The following is a 20,025-nucleotide window of genomic DNA, read 5'->3' on the forward strand; positions in this document are numbered from 1 at the left end:
CATGAACTCCTGTGTCTGTCTCTAAGGATTTTCCTTGCCTTTCATCTTTTCTGTACTTCCTATATTATTATACTATCCACTCCCATTCCTCTTGAAGGAGAAGTGATTGGTCACACACTTCTCACCTCGCTCCAATCCGTGTCTACCACCCCGGGTAGGCGGATTCAGTGACTAGTCTACGTTTTGGGAAGACGCACCTGAGAAAGTTTTACGGTTCTCGGGTGGCAGTCGAGCATTGTAGACGTTCTTGTTCCGTTTTCCTTCTCTCTCCCTATATCTAGGACGCTGGTATAGGGGTAAAGGGATTATGGGGCAGGATTTAAGCAAGCCCAATAAGGGCTGGTTAGCATGTGATTTGGTAGAAAACAGAGAGGGTGAGGAGATGGTTAAAGGTGTTGTAAAGATTGCAAAAGTATGTAAAATTACTGTACCAACGGGTGGAAGATTGCAACCAGAAAGTTGGCGAAAGTTACTGGCAGAAATGAAAGGCAAGCTTACAGATAATGGTTTATTAAAGACTGCTGAAGCATGGTACAGAGTAGCGAAGGCTATTCAGCTAGAAGGTTGGGTTGAGGAAGAAATAAATCACAAGGGTGTGAAATTGTTTGTGTATCATCAGAATTGTGTTGCTGGGGTCTACCCTCAGCCAGCGCCCCAAAGTGGCGCCCAGGGGACGTCTATCCCCAAGGTTCAGTCAGCAGTAGGTGATAGCCAGCTGACTATGTTCCCCGCTCCCAATCCTCCTAACACTCATCCCGCCCCCTCCCCTGTTTGCCCGGTCCTGAATTCTGATGGATCTTTCTTTTCCCCCTCCCCGTCCCTAACATTCCCATCATCCTCATCCATCCCTACGCTACCTGCTGTACCTCCCCCTAACATTTCATCTGCCACTCCTTCCCTACGCTCCCTCTCCGTTCATGACCCCCTCCCCTCCTCATCCGCCCAACTAACCACCTCTTCCACCCTCGCCCCGACTCCTCCCCCTCCCATCTCCACCCCAGTCCAATACCCCACCTCCTTCCCCTCCCCAGCCTGGCCCTACCCCTTCCCGTATCCCATGACTCTGCCCTATCCCGGATATCCACTACCCCTTCCCCAAGCCACTCCCCAGGTCCCGGTCATGCCCAGTCCGACACAGTCTGCCCCGGATGTGCCCTCTTCCAACATGGCCGCCGCTTCTTCCCTTAACCCTAATGTAGCACCTTCTCCGGCCACCAATATGGCGGCCCCCAGTTCGGCCCTGATGCCGGTAATCCCCGGTGACTACCTATCCCCAGGTTATGACTCACTAGCCACCCCTGCATCTGGGGCTCGTTCCCAACCACCGATCCTTTCACCTCATTCGGGCCCTGCACCACGCAAAAGAGCCAATATCATAGAATTCGATGATGACGAGATGGACAGGGTGTCCCATGTCTCATCGGAGCTTGCCGCGGGAGCCCCAACTCACCGTTCTATCGATGACCCTTTTGGCCACAAGGGTCGGGGAGAACAGGCCCCTTCTAAATATGTTGCCTTTAACCCCACTCAAGCTAGCGCATTAATGAAATCGCTCCCCGACCCAGAAAAACAGCCTATGCCTTTTTACCGAGGGATAGTTCAAATTCAAAAGACTTATTCCGCCGCATGGCGTGATCTACTCAGCATTTGTGCTATTAAAGCAGGGGATGCCTATTGGCCAAGTATGGCCCGTCACCTTAGTACAGATCTGCTTTCCAGTGATGTTGATTACCCCTCCGGGGTAACCTTTTGCACCCAATTAAGAGAATGGGCTAAGGACAAACTTGCAGATCAGGCTGCTGGCCTTACTGATGTTGTTCAAGAAAAAGGAGAATCAGTGGAAAAGTTTCATGCAAGACTGTATCAAATGTTCACAGATTTGGGGTTTGATCTTACTGACAAAATTCATTCACAAATGCTGTCAGGTGCGTTTGTCCAAGGCGTTAAAGACTCTATACGCAAGGGAATTATTGCTGCACGCCCTGAATATAAGGTTGTTCCCCTGGATACCCTGCTTTTAGTCGCTAGGGGCCTAGAATCTGCCCAGACCCCCAGAAGGCCAAGCTCTGCTCCTCTTATGGTATCACGCAGTATCCCTGTTCCCAGGGGCACCAGACCAGAGGATAGCTTCTGCTTTAATTGCAAAGCTAAAGGTCATTTTAAAAGTGATTGCCCGGAACCCAAAAGAGAGATAAGAAAGCCATCCAGACCTGCCCCGGTCACTAAGACCGAAAAAGGGGTCCCAATAGTTGAGGAACCCGATGAATAGGAAACTGGCAAGCCTGTGTCTGTAACCCCTGTAATGGCAGTGTCTACAGGGGATAAGGGGGGGCCACTTGCCACAGTGACTTTGCCCATTGAAGGCCACCCCACCACATTTCTAGTTGACACAGGTGCAGCCCGTAGTGTTCTGCGAGAACAAGACTTGCCAGACCCATCTTTTCTGTCAAATATTGATGTCTCTTGTGTTGGAGTGGATGGCCAACCGAGACATAGCCCTCTAACAACTCCACTACGAGTTGGTTCTAGCCTGCTCGCTCGCTTTGTAGTATCCTCCACATGCCCAATTAACCTGTTAGGTGCTGATGTTCTCTCACGCCTGCAAGCATCCATCACCTTTACCCCGGATGGGCAGGTAGAAATGTTTACACCTCTGTCTGTATCAGACACTTCAGCCCTATGCTCTTTGCCTCTGATGCTGCATTTAGAAAAGCCCCGTGAGGAGACAGCAGAATTAAGGTCCAATTTCCCAGAGGAATTAAAAACACAGGTGCCCGCAAAGTTATGGTCCTCAGGCCCAGAGGACATAGGTCACCTAAATGTTCCCCCTGTGGTGGTAAAGCTTATTTCAGGAGCTAAGTTACCAAGAAAACCACAATATCCATTAAAACCAGCACAGTCTGCTGCAATTTCTGTCCACATTAAGGCACTCTTGGAGAAGGGTGCCCTTGTCAAATGTAAATCTGAATGCAACACCCCGTTATTTCCTGTGAAAAAGAAAACTCCGAAGGGTGAGCCAGAGAAGTACAGGATGGTTCAGGATCTCCGTGCTGTTAATGAAGCTACAGTCCTGGACACCCCTCTTGTACCAAATCCTCATACTCTGCTCTCTGGAGTCCCACCATCTGCAAAATTCTTCACAGTTATTGACCTAGCAAATGCTTTTTTCAGTGTCCCACTGGACCCATCCTGCCAATATCTGTTTGCTTTCACTCATGAGATGCAACAGTATACCTGGACTGTCATGCCCCAAGGGGCACAAAATTCACCAAGTCAATTTGCAAAGGCCATGGCCACCATCCTTGACCCATGGCAAGCCGAGCACCCAGAAGTTGTTCTGCTTCAGTATGTGGATGATTTGCTGCTCTGTGGAGATGACATACCCACTACCGAAGAGTGCTCAATTAGTCTGCTTTGTTATTTGGCAGAACAAGGATGCAAAGCTTCGCTCATCAAGCTACAGTTCTGCCAACCTTCAGTAATTTTCCTTGGACACTGCCTATCTCAAGGTACCAGACATCTTACTCGGGACCGGGTAAGAGCTGTGCTGGATATTCCGCCTCCAAGGACTTCTAAGTCTCTTCATGCCTTCCTAGGCCTCATTTCCTACTGCAGAGCATGGATCCCAGAAGCCTCTCTGCTCATGCAACCTCTCTATGACGCACTTAAGTCTGACCCTTTCTGTTTAACTAAAGAAGCTATGGACAATTTTAATGCTCTCAAACGAGCCATTGCTTCTGCTCCTGCCTTGGGCCTACCTGACTACTCCAAAACTTTCAAATTGTTTGTCTCTGAAAGACAAGGCCACGCAACAGGAGTCCTCACCCAAACTAATGACTTAAGAGGCCGCCAGAGGCCTATTGGATATTTCTCATGTCAACTGGACATTGTGGCCAGAGGGACTCCTTCCTGTCTCAGGGCTGTTTTTGCTGCGAGAGAACTCATAGAGAAGACCTCAGACCTGGTCCTTGGCCACCCTCTGGTTGTTTTGGCCCCTCATGACATCTCTGCCATCATCAACCAAGTCCAGCTCAAGCACGTGTCTCCAGCCAGACACCTGCGCTTACAGTGTCATCTTCTTTTGCCTGACAACATTTCCATCCAAAGATGTCAGGTGCTTAATCCGTCCACTCTTCTTCCACTCCCTGAGGGGGGTATCTACTATGGATTTATCACGGATGAAACCTACATTCACCTGCTCTGTGGATGTATCAAGAAAGTCATGCATCCACATTTGACATTTTATGAAGGTGAAAAACCTCTCTGTGAAGGCCCAGATCACGCCTTCTGCACCACGTGGTACAAACCAAACATTACCCCTGAACCTTGCTATGAAGATGAGCTTTACCACCGGACCGATGTAAAGCTTACTGCACAAGACTTCTATTGTGACTCTGACGGCAATAGTATGGTCTTGATCCAGCTACCTCAACAACTTAACTACCTTTACCGTCATTGGGATACTGCTATCCCACATATTCCTGTTACCAAGTTGAAGACAAGGTCATGGAATGATCTTGGGCCCATGGCAAAACTATGGGCCACCATGAATGAAGAACAGCTACAGGAAAATGGTATTGTCAAATACCCAACAACTGACCTTCTAGAAGCATGGCCACGCCATTTCCTGGAAAAGGAATTTCAAGATCTGGTCATAAAGAATGATTATGACCCAGAAACACCTCATGACTGTTTTGAACAGATGAAAATGGAAACAGTGCACTTACCAACTGTGCATGAGAACCCATTACCAGATCCGGATTTTACCCTGTTTGTGGACGGATCGAGATATGCCGATGAAGGAGGAACATATCATACAGGATATGCCGTAACCACAACAGATGAAGTTATTAAATCATCATCCTTACCACCAGCAATGTCTGCACAAGAAGCTGAATTACAGGCTCTGACTTCAGCATGCAAAATTTCCGAAGGAAAACGTGCCAACATCTATACAGATTCAAGATATGCTCTAGGCGTGGCACATGACTTCGGCCTAATTTGGAAGACTAGAGGATTTCTTACCACCGCCGGTACACCAGTCAAACACAGCACTGCAATCAAGGAGCTAATGGATGCCCTCCTACTCCCCAAAGAAGTGGCCGTTTTGAAAGTAAAGGCCCATGGGAAATTGGATACAGATGAAGCAAAGGGCAACCATTTGGCTGATCAGGCTGCTAAGTTAGCGGCCAGGGATTTGCAGGAAGTGGATGAAGAAGTGTCCGGACAAGAAGAAGAAGTCCCTATTTTTGCCCTGCAAACTCTTCCTACTGATTTGCGAATTTTACAAGAACAGCAAGCTGCAGTCACTCCTGAAGAAATCCAGAAATGGAAAAAGAAAGGAGCTGTCCAAAAGGACGGAATATATTACAACAACTTCAAATTTTGTCTTCCCAGAAATTTGTATCCAGCAGTTGTCCAATGGGCACATGGGCCTGCACACCTGTCAAAAGAATTGATGGCCGCCCTCATACAGAAGTATTATGAAGCACCTGGAATCACAACATTGATCAATAGCTTCTGCAAGGCCTGTGTCATTTGTGCAAAATGCAATCCAGGAAGACCAGTTAAAGTACCTGCGAAACACCTGGCAAAGCCCATGTACCCCTTCCAGCGGATTCAAATTGACCACATCCAAATGCCCAAGAGTGGGCCCCATGAATATGCACTAGTAATAGTGGACATGTTCTCAGGCTGGCCAGAAGCCTACCCAGTGGCCAATATCACTGCAAAAACAACCGCAAAGCGCCTACTTACAGATATTGTATGTAGATTCGGACTCCCAGAAGTTATTGAGAGTGATCAAGGCCCAGCCTTTACAGCAACTGTGACTAAAGAAATTTGGACTGCTCTAGGGGTGACTCTAGCCTTCCATACCCCTTACCACCCACAAAGTAGTGGTAAAGTGGAGCGCATGAATGGCACCCTAAAAACTAGAATGTTAAAAATGTCACAAGAAATAAAGATGCCCTGGCCAGAAAGCCTACCAATAGCTCTATTTAGTGTTAGGCACACACCTAGAGGGAAGCATTCACTGTCCCCATATGAGGTTCTATTTGGGACAGCACCCAGACTAGGTTGTTATTATCCGCAGCAGTTGCAACTCCAATCAGATGTTTTAGTAGACTATGTAACTGAACTTGCAAATGTCCTAAACAAAATACATGCCCAAGTTTTCTCTTCAATTCCAGATCCCGAATTGGATACAGGTTCCCATAACCTACTTCCCGGAGATTGGGTCCTGGTCAAGAAGTTTGTGCGGAAAAATACCCTGGAACCAAGATTTGACGGTCCATTCCAAGTTCTCCTGATTACCGCAACCTCCGTCAAATTGGCCGGTAGGCCAAATTGGATCCACGCTTCCCACTGCAAGAAATCTCCTGCCCCAGAGGAAGCGAATATCGCACAAACATGTATCTCTGGTACATCTTCTCCTTAATTAGCCTTATGAAGGCCCAGACAAGTAGCCATTACCAAAGACATTAGTGGGTACACCTTCTGGTATAATTCATCATGCACCCAGGTGGCTACTTATACCTTTGACTACTGTGATATTGTAGAATGCCCATTTCCCACACCACAAATCCAGAGCATCTATAGAGATATCCCTCATTCGAAAGACCCATATGTTTGTGTAGTTGACAAACAATGGGGGCACAATTGTGATCACTGGGGGGCGGCGGGATGGAATGCCGGGCCTGCCTGGGGTTACAAACCAAAAAGTGCCGCATCTAAAGTAGATGATCATGGTAGATCCCTTCTCCAGAGGATGACTTTGAGAAAGCCCGGGGGGAGTACACCAATGAAATTAATTCTTAATATTGAGCATCCAAGCCCAACGGATGCAGACCAGTATGTGATGGGGATGTATTGGAAAAAGGGTTCCTATAAAAAGTTAGGGCATTTCTACCTTAAAGATATGTGCAACTCTTCTGAGTGGCAAGGGGCCACCCATATGGTCCCTAACCCATTAAAACCTCATATCCAGACCTTTCAAGACATGATGGCCATTGCTAACCCCACCTTTGAAGATACCATGGCCGCTGAAACAGGTTTTAATGATGTAAATTTATGGTTAGAATGGATGAAATATAATGCTAATAAGCATAATAGAACTGCATGTTACGTGTGTGGCGGTGCCCGGCCTCACCTAGGTACCGTACCTTTAATCCTACCTGTAGATATAGAAGAATGTATTTTAAGCCTTTTTGCCTATCACTATAATTTTAACAGGTCCATATGTATTGCATGGACAAAGGAGTATCCTCTCCTAGCCAACGATGTCAAACCCCCTGATGGTATTACCGTATATAAAGGTAATTACACTTGCTATGCCATGTACGATGGTATTGGTAAATTTGTGGGTAACTTTTCCAAAGGTTATTGTGCTACATACAGAACTGTTCCTGTACGCTTGCTGCAACACCATACTAGGTCACTAGGAGACATTTACTGGTTGTGTGGGGATTTACAGCTGAGATCCAGAATGGACACGGAATGGTGGGGAGAGTGTACTTTGACTAAGGCCATCATGCCTATACATATTATTTCTGACACACACCTCAACACCCATGAGTTCAGCCACACTAAGGTTAAACGTGACGCCCCAGTGAAAGGAAGTTTTGATCCTCATGTATATATTGATGCCATTGGAGTGCCCAGGGGGGTGCCCAATGAGTTTAAAGCTAGGGATGAAGTTGCTGCAGGATTTGAATCAATTTTTACCATAGTTACCGCAAACAAGAATCTAAATTGGATAAATTACATTTATTATAATCAACAGCGTTTTGTCAATTACACCAGAGACGCCCTCCAGGGGTTGGCCGAACAGTTACAGGCCACATCCCAAATGACTTTTCAGAATAGGATGGCCCTAGATATGATCTTAGCCGAAAAAGGAGGGGTTTGTAAGATTTTGCCCGACACTATGACATGTTGTACCTACATCCCAGAAAACACAGGCCCTAATGGTAAAGTCACACTAGCTATAGAAAAATTAAATGACCTGTCTGAAGAGTTAAAAAGGAATTCCGGGATAAAAGATCCCTGGGAAAGATGGTTTGGTTGGATGACAGGATGGCAAAAGGCTTTAATGCAGATTGGTATGGCTATACTAATTTTTCTTTTTATTTTTGCTCTTCTCTTTTGTTGTGTCCTCCCATGTCTGAGAAAATCCCTCATGAAGACTGTTGACCAAGCGGCACCCGCTTTTACCCATCTCGAAGTTGATGACCAAGAATTTCAAGACATCAACTCACCCTGTCTGCCGCTGCAAATTATCCCCTTTGTTGATAAAGTGCAGGAATTCTAGTCAGGGACTAGATTAGGGACAGCATCTGTCAGTGAATGGTAAAGGCCCCATGTGGAGAAGTGGTGGGTTAGCTGCCATGGGATACCCTTGGGTGTGAAGCGTTCGAGAGCCATACTGACGGATGGTTAGCCTATTAGGGTCAGATCTAGGGACAGCCTTGCACTTTGCATTAACATCTAGCTAGCGGCCACGGGGTTTCTGTGCCTTTGGGTTAACACGTCTTCTGATACTAACATAATAAAGTTTTATCTCTTAGAATCTAACATTTCATAGGGGGGACTGATGTGGAATTATTAAAAATCTTTATTGTACTTGTATTGAATTATTGTACTAACTCCATTTTAACTTTATACTGTGACTTCGTCCTCCATTTTGTCCTCCTAACCTGACTTCTTCAATCCTCCATTTTGTCCTCATGACTTAACTTGTTCATTTTAAAACTACATTACGTGACTGAACTTCTCAACCCAATTAATACAGTAGACAAAGACTGTGTTTCCTTCAAGGACAAGTACCAGGAGGTGCTGGCTACTCCTTAAGACTTGCTGGCTACTCCTTAGAGCTTGTAAGATAGTACAGTTTGAAGGCCACAGAACACAGTAGTAATGAAATGTTCTATTCATAAGAGACCTTGCACCTGGACATAAAGCCTGATATCATTGACCGTGTAAAATGACGCTTAGGACCCCCTTGTCCCCCACCCGTGTCCAGAATAATCCCACCTCTGATGGGTGGGCACGGGACTAACCTCTTAATTTTACTAACCAATAGGTAAGACACTAACTCCGTCACTTAACAATTAATCCAATTGATGATGTTTATTTGCTGATATTCTAATAATCAATGATGACGTAAAATGCCTCTTAAAAGGGCCTGCGCGCCCGCTTTTTCTTCACTTGCCAATAAACTTTCTCGAAGTTATTTTAACCTGAACCTCGTGTGTCAGACTTAATTACTTCAGCGTATATACGCAATTTAATTTATTGATTTGGACAGGAACAGATAGACTTTGAACATTTTGGTTTACTTTCAAAAAGTACCATAACACTTTTTTTCACAAGACTTTAGTTCCTAAATTAGATTTGCTTGAACTAATGTACTTTTATCACCTTTTTATTTCAAAGTTGCCTACCAGCCAATAGAGTTAGTTTATTACATGATCCTATTATGCTTTACAGATTTAATCTGTGTTTCTCTAGGTGTGCTGGATCCGGGGCTCATCATAAGTAATCATCTATTTTAATACATGAAGTTATTATGGGTACTTTAAACACAATGAACCACTGTCCTATATAGAATAGAACAGAACAATTTGTATATTTATTTCTGCGTTCTTTATCCTGCCTGGCCAATAACGTCATAGGTTATTTACAGAGCTTGTCCCCACCAAAGTACACTTGGAGCTTCACAGAGTCATTTGGGATTTGTGCTAACATAACCCTAATTATATGTGTCTCATAACACGTTAATGCCACCAAAATGTTCCAAAATCATGAACAGTAATACAAAGCCTTTTATACAAAAGCATATTCTCTAATTCTTACAACAAACAGCATAGCAAATTGCAATATGCCACAACGGAATTTTCCCATTAACATGTCTGTCTCATCCCACGTTATCTCTTAGTCTTACATCCCAAATTAAATGCCAAAAATACGATTTCCTTAGTTGTAAAATTGTTTTTTTTTTTTTTTTTTTTTTAAATGTATTTCATAAGCATCTTGGAAATAGAAAATCCCTGCAATAATTTTCAGGGCACACATCCAAAATTCAAATCTTATGCAATTTTAAATATCACTGTTCCCAACCCAGAGGCATCCACAGCATATTCCTGATTTTTCTAGGTCATCCAACTTTAACCCTTTATTGGCTGAGGGATCGCAATGAGTTTGCCCTTCTGTGACTGTAATAATTTGCCAAGCTCTCAATATTACAATAAATACTGTATCTGGCCCATGTTATAGAGTCAAGTCTGCCAGAGAGACTTTAGACTGTTCAGTTCTTCCAGAGCTGCCACGTATGATTTGGCTAATGTGTGACGTTGGGCACTGCCCTGATAAAAAAATGAATTGACCTATTTCATCTCCATTTTTTTTTTTTAGTGTACCCTGTTTACAACGAAGGATTAATCAAATCCTCTGATATTGTAACATTTTGTGGCCGTGATCATTAAGGAGTTAATTTTCCCGTTCAGTACATGACAAGAACTGGACAATAGATGGGTTGATGGTGACAAGCCATTGCATATGAATGGGACAGTCCTAAAAGTCTTTTAAGCAAGAGGTGGGTTGTGAACAAAAAACAGACTGTTATCGGTATACAAAAAGTAAAGTTTGCCTAGTGCTATCAATAGGTTGGATATACCCAGAATAAAAACATTACGTAAGATACTCTCCTTGTTGTCTAGTGGGAGTACAGCAGAATGATATCTATAATGAGAATACATGCAAAGTGTCATAGTATAGTATATAAAGCAAATTTTGTCATCATCCGATCCACTCACCTTGTCCAGAGCCGCTCAAAGGCTCTGTAAGAATTGCACAAGGGTGCCCCCTTCACATGCTAAATGATGGAATTTAGTAGGAACCAGACTTGCAAAAAACAGTATCTTTATTATACATTTAATAAAATAGGCAAAAAAAAAGAGCAGCCTTATTAAGTGTATAATAAATATACTTTTTTGGAATACTGGTTCCTGCTAAATTCCATATTTTAACTTTTGAAGGGGGCACCCTTGTTTAATTTTTGCAGAGCTTGTGTACAGCTCTGAACAAAGTGAGTGGATCTGATTATTACTAAATTTGCCTTTTATACTATACTATGAGATGTTTATTTTTTTCCCCATTATAGACATCATTCTGATGTACTTCCAATTTGCAGTAAGAGGAGTATTCTATATATTGCCTTTATTGAGAGATAACTAACCTCCATTTGTTTAAATATACATAGGGATTTGGGAAGAGCGCAAGTAACTTTTTTCTTTGGTTTTTACTGTATGTATTGGGGCTGAGGTGTACTATGGTCATTGCTGCCGCCCAGGAGTGATGGGAGTTTGAGCGCAGGACTTGTTTTTTTTGTATTTGTATTCACTTTTGTATCACACAGCTAGGTTATAATGCTGCCGCCCATCCCATGTGTTCCCTATTAGGGGTTAATAAGCATGTAGGGGCATGTGATGAAACTACACTGTTTATTTGGGATTTTGACTTTTTTTGGTTCGGTAGTTGAAACTACCGAACACCGACCACCCCCCTGGCTCATTAATTTCAAAGAGAACAGTCGATTAAGTGTTTTCTCTGTGTTTGCACGAAAGGAAGCAGCGGGACTTGGTCCTCGAGTGTCTGGAACTAAAATTGGACACTCGACTTCCCGAACACTGGTCAAATTTTACGAACGCCTGCTTCATTTTCCCAAACAACCAGGAAAAGCGCTGTTTGGTTGTTTTGTTCCCACAAAGTAGGGGAACAATCGCTGCTATGAGCCAGGGGGTACTGTTTGTGTATTTGTTCGGTTTCAAGACTTCACGAAATAGACCAACCGCACAACCTAAACTCATGAAACTATTTCTGGGCAGAAGCCTCGTGTGCGGTCGTTCAAATTAAGACATCCATGGAATTCAAAACTCAACTGTAATTAGTTGTTAACTTTGTGTTGGAGACCCCCACAAGGTCCAAGTGGGAGTGTCCAGTGGCGTACATACCAGGGTCGCAGGGGTCGCGGCTGTGACCGTGCCCGGCCCACCAGGGGGCCCGGCCGCCCCTGTGACCCGGTATGTACGCAATGGGCCAGCCTCTTCTCCTGGGGGGCCCAGGAGCCGGCCACCTCCGGGCCCCCCGAGGCTGGCCCTGCTTACACCCGGCGGGCAGTCAGGCTGGCGGGCGCGCGAGGGAGCACTCTCCCCTGAGTGCTTCCTCTTCAGCTCCCTCGCGCACCGCAATGATACTGGAGCCGGAAGATGACGTCATCTTCCGGCACCGGTATCAGTACGCGGCGCGCGAGGGAGCTGAAGAGGAAGCACTCAGGGGACAGTGCTCCCTCGCGCGCCCGCCAGCCTGACTGCCCGCCGGGTGGCCAGCCCCCCAGGAGCCCAGCAGCACCACTGGACCCCAGGGAATCCCCTCAGCACTACAAAAGGTAAGGCGGCTGGGGGGATTAAATTAAAAAAAAAATGTGTTAGTGTGTGTGTGTGTGTGTGTGTGTGTGTGTTAGTGTGTGTGTGTTAGTGTTACTGTGAGTGTTACTGTGAGTGTTACTGTGAGTGTTAGTGTGTGTGTGTTGGTGTGTGTGTTAGTGTTAGTGTGTGTGTTAGTGTGTGTGTTAGTGTTACTGTGAGTGTTACTGTGAGTGTTACTGTGAGTGTTACTGTGAGTGTTACTGTGTGTGTTAGTGTTACTGTGAGTGTGTATGTTACTGTGAGTGTCAGTGAGTGTGTGTCTGCTAGTGAGTGTGTTACTGTGTGTGTCTGTTACTGAGTGTGTTACTGTGTGTGTCTGTTACTGAGTGTGTTAGTGAGTCTGTTTGATGTCTGTTAGTGAGTGTGTGTTTGTCAGTGAGAGTGTATGTTTTGTTAGTGAGTGTGTATGTATGTCTGTCGCTGAGTGTGTCTCTGTCAGTAAATGTGTGTGTCTGTTAGCTAGTGTGTATGCGTCTGTTCGTGAGAGTGTGTGTGTGTCTTCAGCACTTACCTTTCTCCAGCGCCGGACTCCCTTGGCGCTGGGGATCCCTCCGCCGCTCAGCTCCGAATGCGCATGCACGGCAAGAGCCATGCGTGCATTCAAACCGCCCATAGGAAAGCATTACTCAATGCTTTCCTATGGACGTTCAGTGTCTTAGAATCGCGGAAGCTCCTCAAGCGGCTGTCAGTGAGACAGCCGCTAGAGGCTGGATTAACCCTCAGTGAAACATAGCAGTTTCTCTGAAACTGCTATGCTTTTAGCTGCAGGGTTAAAACTAGAGGGACCTGACACCCAGACCACTTCATTGAGCTGATGTGATCTGGGTGTCTGTAGTGGTCCTTTAACCCCTTAAGGACACATGACATGTGTGATATGTCATGATTCCCTTTTATTACAGAAGTTTGGTCCTTAAGGGGTTAAGTGTGTGTGCATCTGCATGCACTGGTGTACATACCGCGGTCGCGGTGTGACCAGGTGCCCGCCGCCATGTGTTGCGGCCCTGGCCTGCGCAGAGTAAGCGTGCGGGGGGGGGGGCCCACGGATCAATTTTCGCACCGGGGCCCCATAGGTCATGTGTACGCCACTGGGAGTGTCCCTTGCATGGGGACTTGTATAAAAGCCAGTGTGGCACCATTAAACTTCATTCCTGTTGTACCCTTCATCTAGTCTAGGCTGGTGTTTGGGTAACTGTCTACGTGCTGGGGAGAAACTACTTGAATGCTGCATTCGTCTGGAACCGTTCGAATCTACACCCGAACTGCGAGCTATAATCACTCAGGCTTCAGCAGTTCGGGAGGAAATAGGTGAACGGGGATCTACCATACCAGCGTTCGTAACAGGGTATATATTAAAAGATATCTTTGCCAGAAGCTCAAAGAAGCAAGATGACGGGTTAGTGTAGGACCCACCTGAAAAGTTTGCTTTGACGTGGCAGGTAGTCAAAAGTCTCTCATGGCTATTGGAGAAACTGAATAACCTCTATTTGTTTAAATATGCATAGGGATTTGGGAAGAGCGCAGGTAACTTTTTTTTCTTGGCTATTAATATGTCTGTCTCATCCCACGTTATCTCTTGGTCTTACATCCCAAATTAAATGCCAAAAATACAATTTCCTTAGTTGTAAAATATATTTTTTTGAAATGTATTTCATAAGCATCGTGGAAATAGAAAATCCCTGCAATATTTTTCAGAGCAAACATCCAAAATTCAAATCTTATGCAATTTTAAATATCACTGTATCCAACCCAGAGGCATCCACAGCATATTCCTGATTTTTCTAGGTCATCCAACTTTAACCCTTTATTGGCTGAGGGATCGCAATGAGTTTGCCCTTCTGTGACTGTAGTAATTTGCCAAGCTCTCAATATTACAATAAATACTGTATCTGGCCCATGTTATAGAGTCAAGTCTGCCAGAGAGACTTTAGACTGTTCAGTTCGTCCAGAACTGCCACGTATGATTTGGCCAATGTGACGTTGGGCACTGCCCTGATAAAAAAATGAATTGACCTATTTCATCTCTATTTATTTTAGCATACTCTGTTTACAACGAAGGATTAACCAAATCCTCTGATATTTGCAACATTTTGTGGCCGTGATCATTAAGGAGTTAATTTTCCCGTTCAGTACTTGACAAGAACTGGACAATAGATGGGTTGATGGTGACAAGCCATTGCACATGAATGGGACAGTCCTAAAAGTCTTTTAAGCAAGAGGTTTGTTGTGAACAAAAAACAGTCGAAGTCAAAAAGTAAAGTTTGCCAAGTGCTATCAATTGGTTGAATATACCCAGAATAAAGACAATTCGTAGGATACTCTCCTTATTGTCTAGTGGGAATACAGCAGAATGATATCTATAATGAGAATAAATGCAAAATGGCATAGTATAGTATATAAAGCAAATCGTGTCATAATCAGGTCCACTCACATTGTCCAGAGCCGCTAAAAGATGGAATTTAGTAGGAAGCAGATTTGCAATGAAAAGTATCTTTATTATACATTTAATACAATAAGCAAAAAAAAGAGCAGTGTTATTAAGTGTATAATAAATATACTTTTTTTCGAATACTGGTTCCTGCTAAATTCCAAATTTTAGTTCTTGAAGGGTCACCCTTGTGTAATCCTTTCTTTCAGAGCCTGTGTACAGCTCTGAACAATGTGAGTGGATCTGATTATTACTAAATTTGCCTTATATATTATACTATGACATTTTTATATTTTCCCCATTATAGATATCATTCTGCTGTACTTCAAAAATGCAGTAAGAAAAAGTCTTTATTGAGGGAATAACCACCTATAGATAGCACTGTGCACACTTTATTTACTGTTTGTGTCCTGTATATTTTTGTAACTTTGCTTAGTGCTGCACTTGCACCTTGATTACAAAATTAGAAACGTCAAAAGCACTTTGTTTTCTATAGATCATCGGTATAGCACATATAACGAGATGAGATATACTTGATAATTGGTAGGCATGTACAATTTAAGGTGCAGTTATGTAAAATGTGGGTAAAAATCTAAATTTAATTAAAATTCTGTAGTGTATAAGACGCAGATATATTGATATCGGATGAGGTATGAGAAGAGTAATGTGATATGTTCAGTTAATACGGATTATAATTAAAGTCAGGTCGCATTTTAATTCTGAACTGTAAGTTATGAGATCAATGACCAGTTTGTTTCAGTAGTCAATACGAAGATAATGAGTGGGTGAAGAAAAAGCTTAAGTTGCTTTTTTTTTTGTCATTATAAAATGGGTAAATCGGCCATATTTTTAGATGAATGTGTCAGGATTTGGAAATTGATTGGACGTGAGATGTGACGGAGAGGTCATAGTCGAGAATGTGTCCCACAAGGAAGCAAGAACCGGAGGTACGATGGTTGGTATTCAAAAGATGGTGAAGGGTTTCTGTAGGTTTATAATACAAAAACTGTTATTTGAAATACTTAAAATGAAATTTATAGAAGAAGCTCTAGTTTAAGAGAGGCACAGGGTGCTGAAAAGCGCCTCGGTGACAGTAAATCAACAAACTCAGAAGGGTTGGTTCTTGGTGGACAAAATAAAAGATGCTTGGGTGTTGGTTGGATTGTGTAGTGGTCACAACCATTTTGTAATAACTAAAGGTCACCTGTCATGCTAGACAAGGGGTAGGCAACCTTTTAGCAGCACTGTGCCGATATACGATTGTGATGTCCCGTAGCGTGTCGATCCTATTTTTTAAAATTGCGGTGTGTATGTTGCTGTCTTCTGCTTGTGTTATTTTTACTGTGATTGCTTTGTATCGTTGTATTTGTCCGTGTATGAGCTGTTATATTGTATATGTTCATTAGTAGTTTATGGCATCGTGTATGATGCCTATGAATGTGGGCTCTGTATGAGGGCTGCTTGTGGAATTGTGTGTGTGGATGGAAATGTCACATTGTGTGTTTGGTAGTGTGTGTATGTGTGGGGGCTGTTTGGGGTATTGCATGTGGGGTTGTACGCATGGATGTGGATTGTTAGTGGTATTGCGTTTGTGGTGGATTGTGTGTATGTTTGTGTTTGGGCTGTTCATATTATTTTGTATGAGGGGAGGGTTATTCTGCATTTCGGTGTACATCTAGCAGTGTTGGTGGCTTCCCTGGGGTCCAGTGGAGACCAGGCTGGCCAGGTACAGGTCAAGGACAGGAGTTGCAACAGCCGCTGCAGGCTGCTCTACTACAGTGTGGACTCCTATTTACAAGTGCTGGGAGGAAGTGATCGGAGATCACTTCCTCTGCATGCTGCAATGCATAAATTGAGGATTGTCCTTCACCACCTCTTCGTATTTGCAGATATCTGAAGTTTTACTTGGACTCCTGATAGACCAGAGCCTGTTTGGCTCTAGCAGCCTTGAGTGCCGTAGGTTGCCTACCCCTGTGCTAGACAGAACGTATGCTCTTCTATGTATACATTATGCTAGCAGATCTTATCGCAAATGTGTAGTTTGGGAGACAAATCGATATATAAAAATAGTCTTTCTTCCACCTGTCAGTCAATTCCTTGGCGCAGACTTTTTGCCAAAGAATTGTCTGACAATAGACTGCAGAAGAGTGAGTGGTTGAATTCTGAATCTCTGTGCTGAAATGTATCAGAATCACAAAACTACAAAAACGCACAATGGCTGAGCACGTCCGCTTTGGTTCGTGATTCTGATTTATGCCCGTGGTGCCGAAAAAGAGTTGATTATGTAAATTGAGATGATTAATGGTCAGAGGACAGTCACTAAATAGTGATTTTTTTTTTTTATATTCTTTATTTTTGAGTGCACATGTTTTACAGATAATCTTTCAATGCCCCAACAGCACTGACTAGGCAATTAGTTAGACATCGCGTATATTGGCTACAAGGCATTTGAGTATTCTGCACATTTTTCTTTTAAGCAGTGTAAATTACAAGCTAAGCAAAGCATGTCTAGGTTACATATTAGACAAGAGAAGCTAGTCGATTCAAAATCCTAGGCATGTTGATAGAGGTGTGAAAACAAGAAACCATATTTAGTATGACAGGCTAGCTTAGTGTGTCTGGTGTACTGGGTTGTGTGAAGTAAGTTGAGCTTGAGACAATAGACAAGTGATGGGTCTAAAGTGTATAGAAGCTAGTGGTGTTAGTATACATGTTGTGTACTGGGTACTATCGAGATAGTCGGGAGACAGGCTGTATGCCAGCATAGTTAAGTGAGCTGCATTATTAGGAGACATGCTATGCAACTTTATATAAGGGTAAACATGTTGGGCTGCGAACCTGCTAATTACTGCTGACTATGTATACCCTACGATTGGTACATGGAAATTAAGCATGCTTATATCAGCAACTAGCATGTGGGACCACTTTATTTCAAGATAGTATGTGAATGAAGAAGGTATGTAGCAATCTGACCAGTAGTTTAATCAAATGGGTAGTTCTCACTGGGTAAGCCTGGTCAATGGGTGTAAAAGGCATAAACATTTAACAATTAACATTTAAACATCAAGCTTTACTGTTCAGGTCGGGTAGAACTCGGTACCATCAGGGTTAATAAAGGAAGTCCAATGAGGTCGAATTAGCAGGTGATGTGGCACATCCAATTCTGGCTCAGGCCGGGGCAGATCGGTCAGTGTGGTAAAAGCATGGTAGTCACTGATATGCCCAGGCAGACCTTGGTAGGAGTTCACCCCATTCCCTGTCTTGGCTCCGGGTGGCCTACGGTGTAGGCAGAGATTTTGCTAGAGGGAGCGCTGGGGCGGCGTTGTGAGAGGGTGTCCACCCGGTACTGGGCCCATGTGGTGTCTAGTGCCTCCGTTTCGCTCGCCTGATGGCGCAGAGTGCCCAAGTCCTTCCCGTGTGGGTTGTAATGATGGGTCCCCTTCAGAGTAACAGCGGGCGGGCACTGGAATGGCTTTGTTGAGCCCTGGTTGTTTTTTGGCCCAGGTTGGGATAAGGGTGGAGGGAAGTGCACTTGCTTACCCTCGGTGCTCGTAGGGGGTCAGCTCATTCCACGTGGTTCAGCTTGATGGATAGAAGTCTTCTGTTGAGAAGCTGAAGCTGCTGCTCGTGCTTCCAATTTTGCCCAGAAGCTGGTGAATATTGCCTCCAGTCTCTCCAGTGAGTGCTTGACAGAGAAGCTGGGGCCAGTGCTGGTAGGTAGTTTAGTCAGTTCTGCTGGAGAATGTGTGTCCGCCATTTTGGAGGTTCCTGTCGCATGCATGTAGGTTCTCTTATCTGACCACAGGGTTTAGCTGTAGCAGTCCAGTGGGGACCGGGATAACCCCCACCGGTCCAAAAGGGGGGGGGGGGGGAACTATTTGAAGCAGTTCTTTTCAGCAACCATGAGAGTGGGGAAATCGGCCGCCTTTCCCCCCCACCTGGTCACTTGCAGGCCGCAGTTATTCTCCGCGGGCCCTCTGCGTCTCAGGAGCTTAAGAGTGGAGTCACTATGTGCAGCAACTCGTCCCCTGGCAGGATTATGAGTGTGGGTGCCAGGATTCAGGCTGGAGATGGGGGTATTACCCCGAAATTTGTCGGTTTATCACTAAATAGTGATTTTATTCACAGATCGAATGGGAAGTGACGAGTTTAGTGAAAAAGGAACAACAGTAAATATATATATATTTATTCACTGATTAATCCACTTATTTGGTAAATGCTTCCTCCTGAGGCCCTCTGCGGGGCGAGTTGGAATAATTTAATAAGAGCAGGCATTAGGTGTTAGAGTAGGAACGGCCAAGAATGGGGTACTTTGAAGTTTTGGCAGGCTTATGTAATGTATGATTGTATCCTGTCACTAAACCCCCATTATTTTTGCCTAGGTGAGGTGTTTTGAAATAAACCGATTACATTCTGTGAGACTGGAAATTGCGAGTGCTCTGGATCTTGTATGTTGTATGAATTGGCCTCAGCATCACCCTTACATGTATGCATGTTCAAGAGGCTTGGCTCGGCCTCTTGGTTTCACATATACAGTATATATAATTTGCTGAGCCATGCTGACACTGACGAAATCCTTGCATCCCGAAAAAATGTTCTGTTTTCGAGAAAAATGCCAGATTTTCTCACTTTGCAAAACTCTAATCTTCACAAAAGAAGGTCAATTTCCAGTCTGTTGATATTGGTTGTAAAATATGTTAATAGTTGTTACTATATTTTCACAGATTTGTTTGTTGTAAATATCAAAGACAAGTAAAAATACAAAGCGCCAAAGGTTGACCATTCTGTTCCAAGTATAGCTTTGTTTAGAAAGCCCCTATTGTTGGCCGCACGAACATTTTTTAAAAAACAGGATTTCCTACATTCAAGACTTTAAATTTGAGCATGTGTACTTTCAGAGGATTGTTTGTCAGACATGTTTAGAAATGCCATGCACTCATCACCTTTTACACAATTTCACAACTTTATCTAAGTTTCAATCTCGTCTGAGAATGTTATGTCCTTTGGAGTTAAATGTTAGGATAAAGTCAATGTAAAAAAACAAAAAACTATAATGTACAACTATTAAGGAAAAACTATATATTTGTGTTTTAATGTTCGAGTGTAAGTGCTTAG

The 20,025-nt window shown here is 43.9% G+C and overlaps 1 protein-coding gene across 4 annotated transcripts in view; it reads right to left on the bottom strand.

Annotated features, from left to right (window-relative positions):
* The window catches only part of NR1I3 (nuclear receptor subfamily 1 group I member 3), a 70,275-nt gene that overhangs the window by 24,111 nt on the left and 26,139 nt on the right, over nucleotides 1-20,025 (bottom strand). The window lies entirely within an intron of this gene.

The sequence above is a fragment of the Pelobates fuscus genome, chromosome 13 (genome assembly GCF_036172605.1).
Source record: "Pelobates fuscus isolate aPelFus1 chromosome 13, aPelFus1.pri, whole genome shotgun sequence".
Classification (NCBI taxonomy): Eukaryota; Metazoa; Chordata; class Amphibia; order Anura; family Pelobatidae; genus Pelobates; species Pelobates fuscus.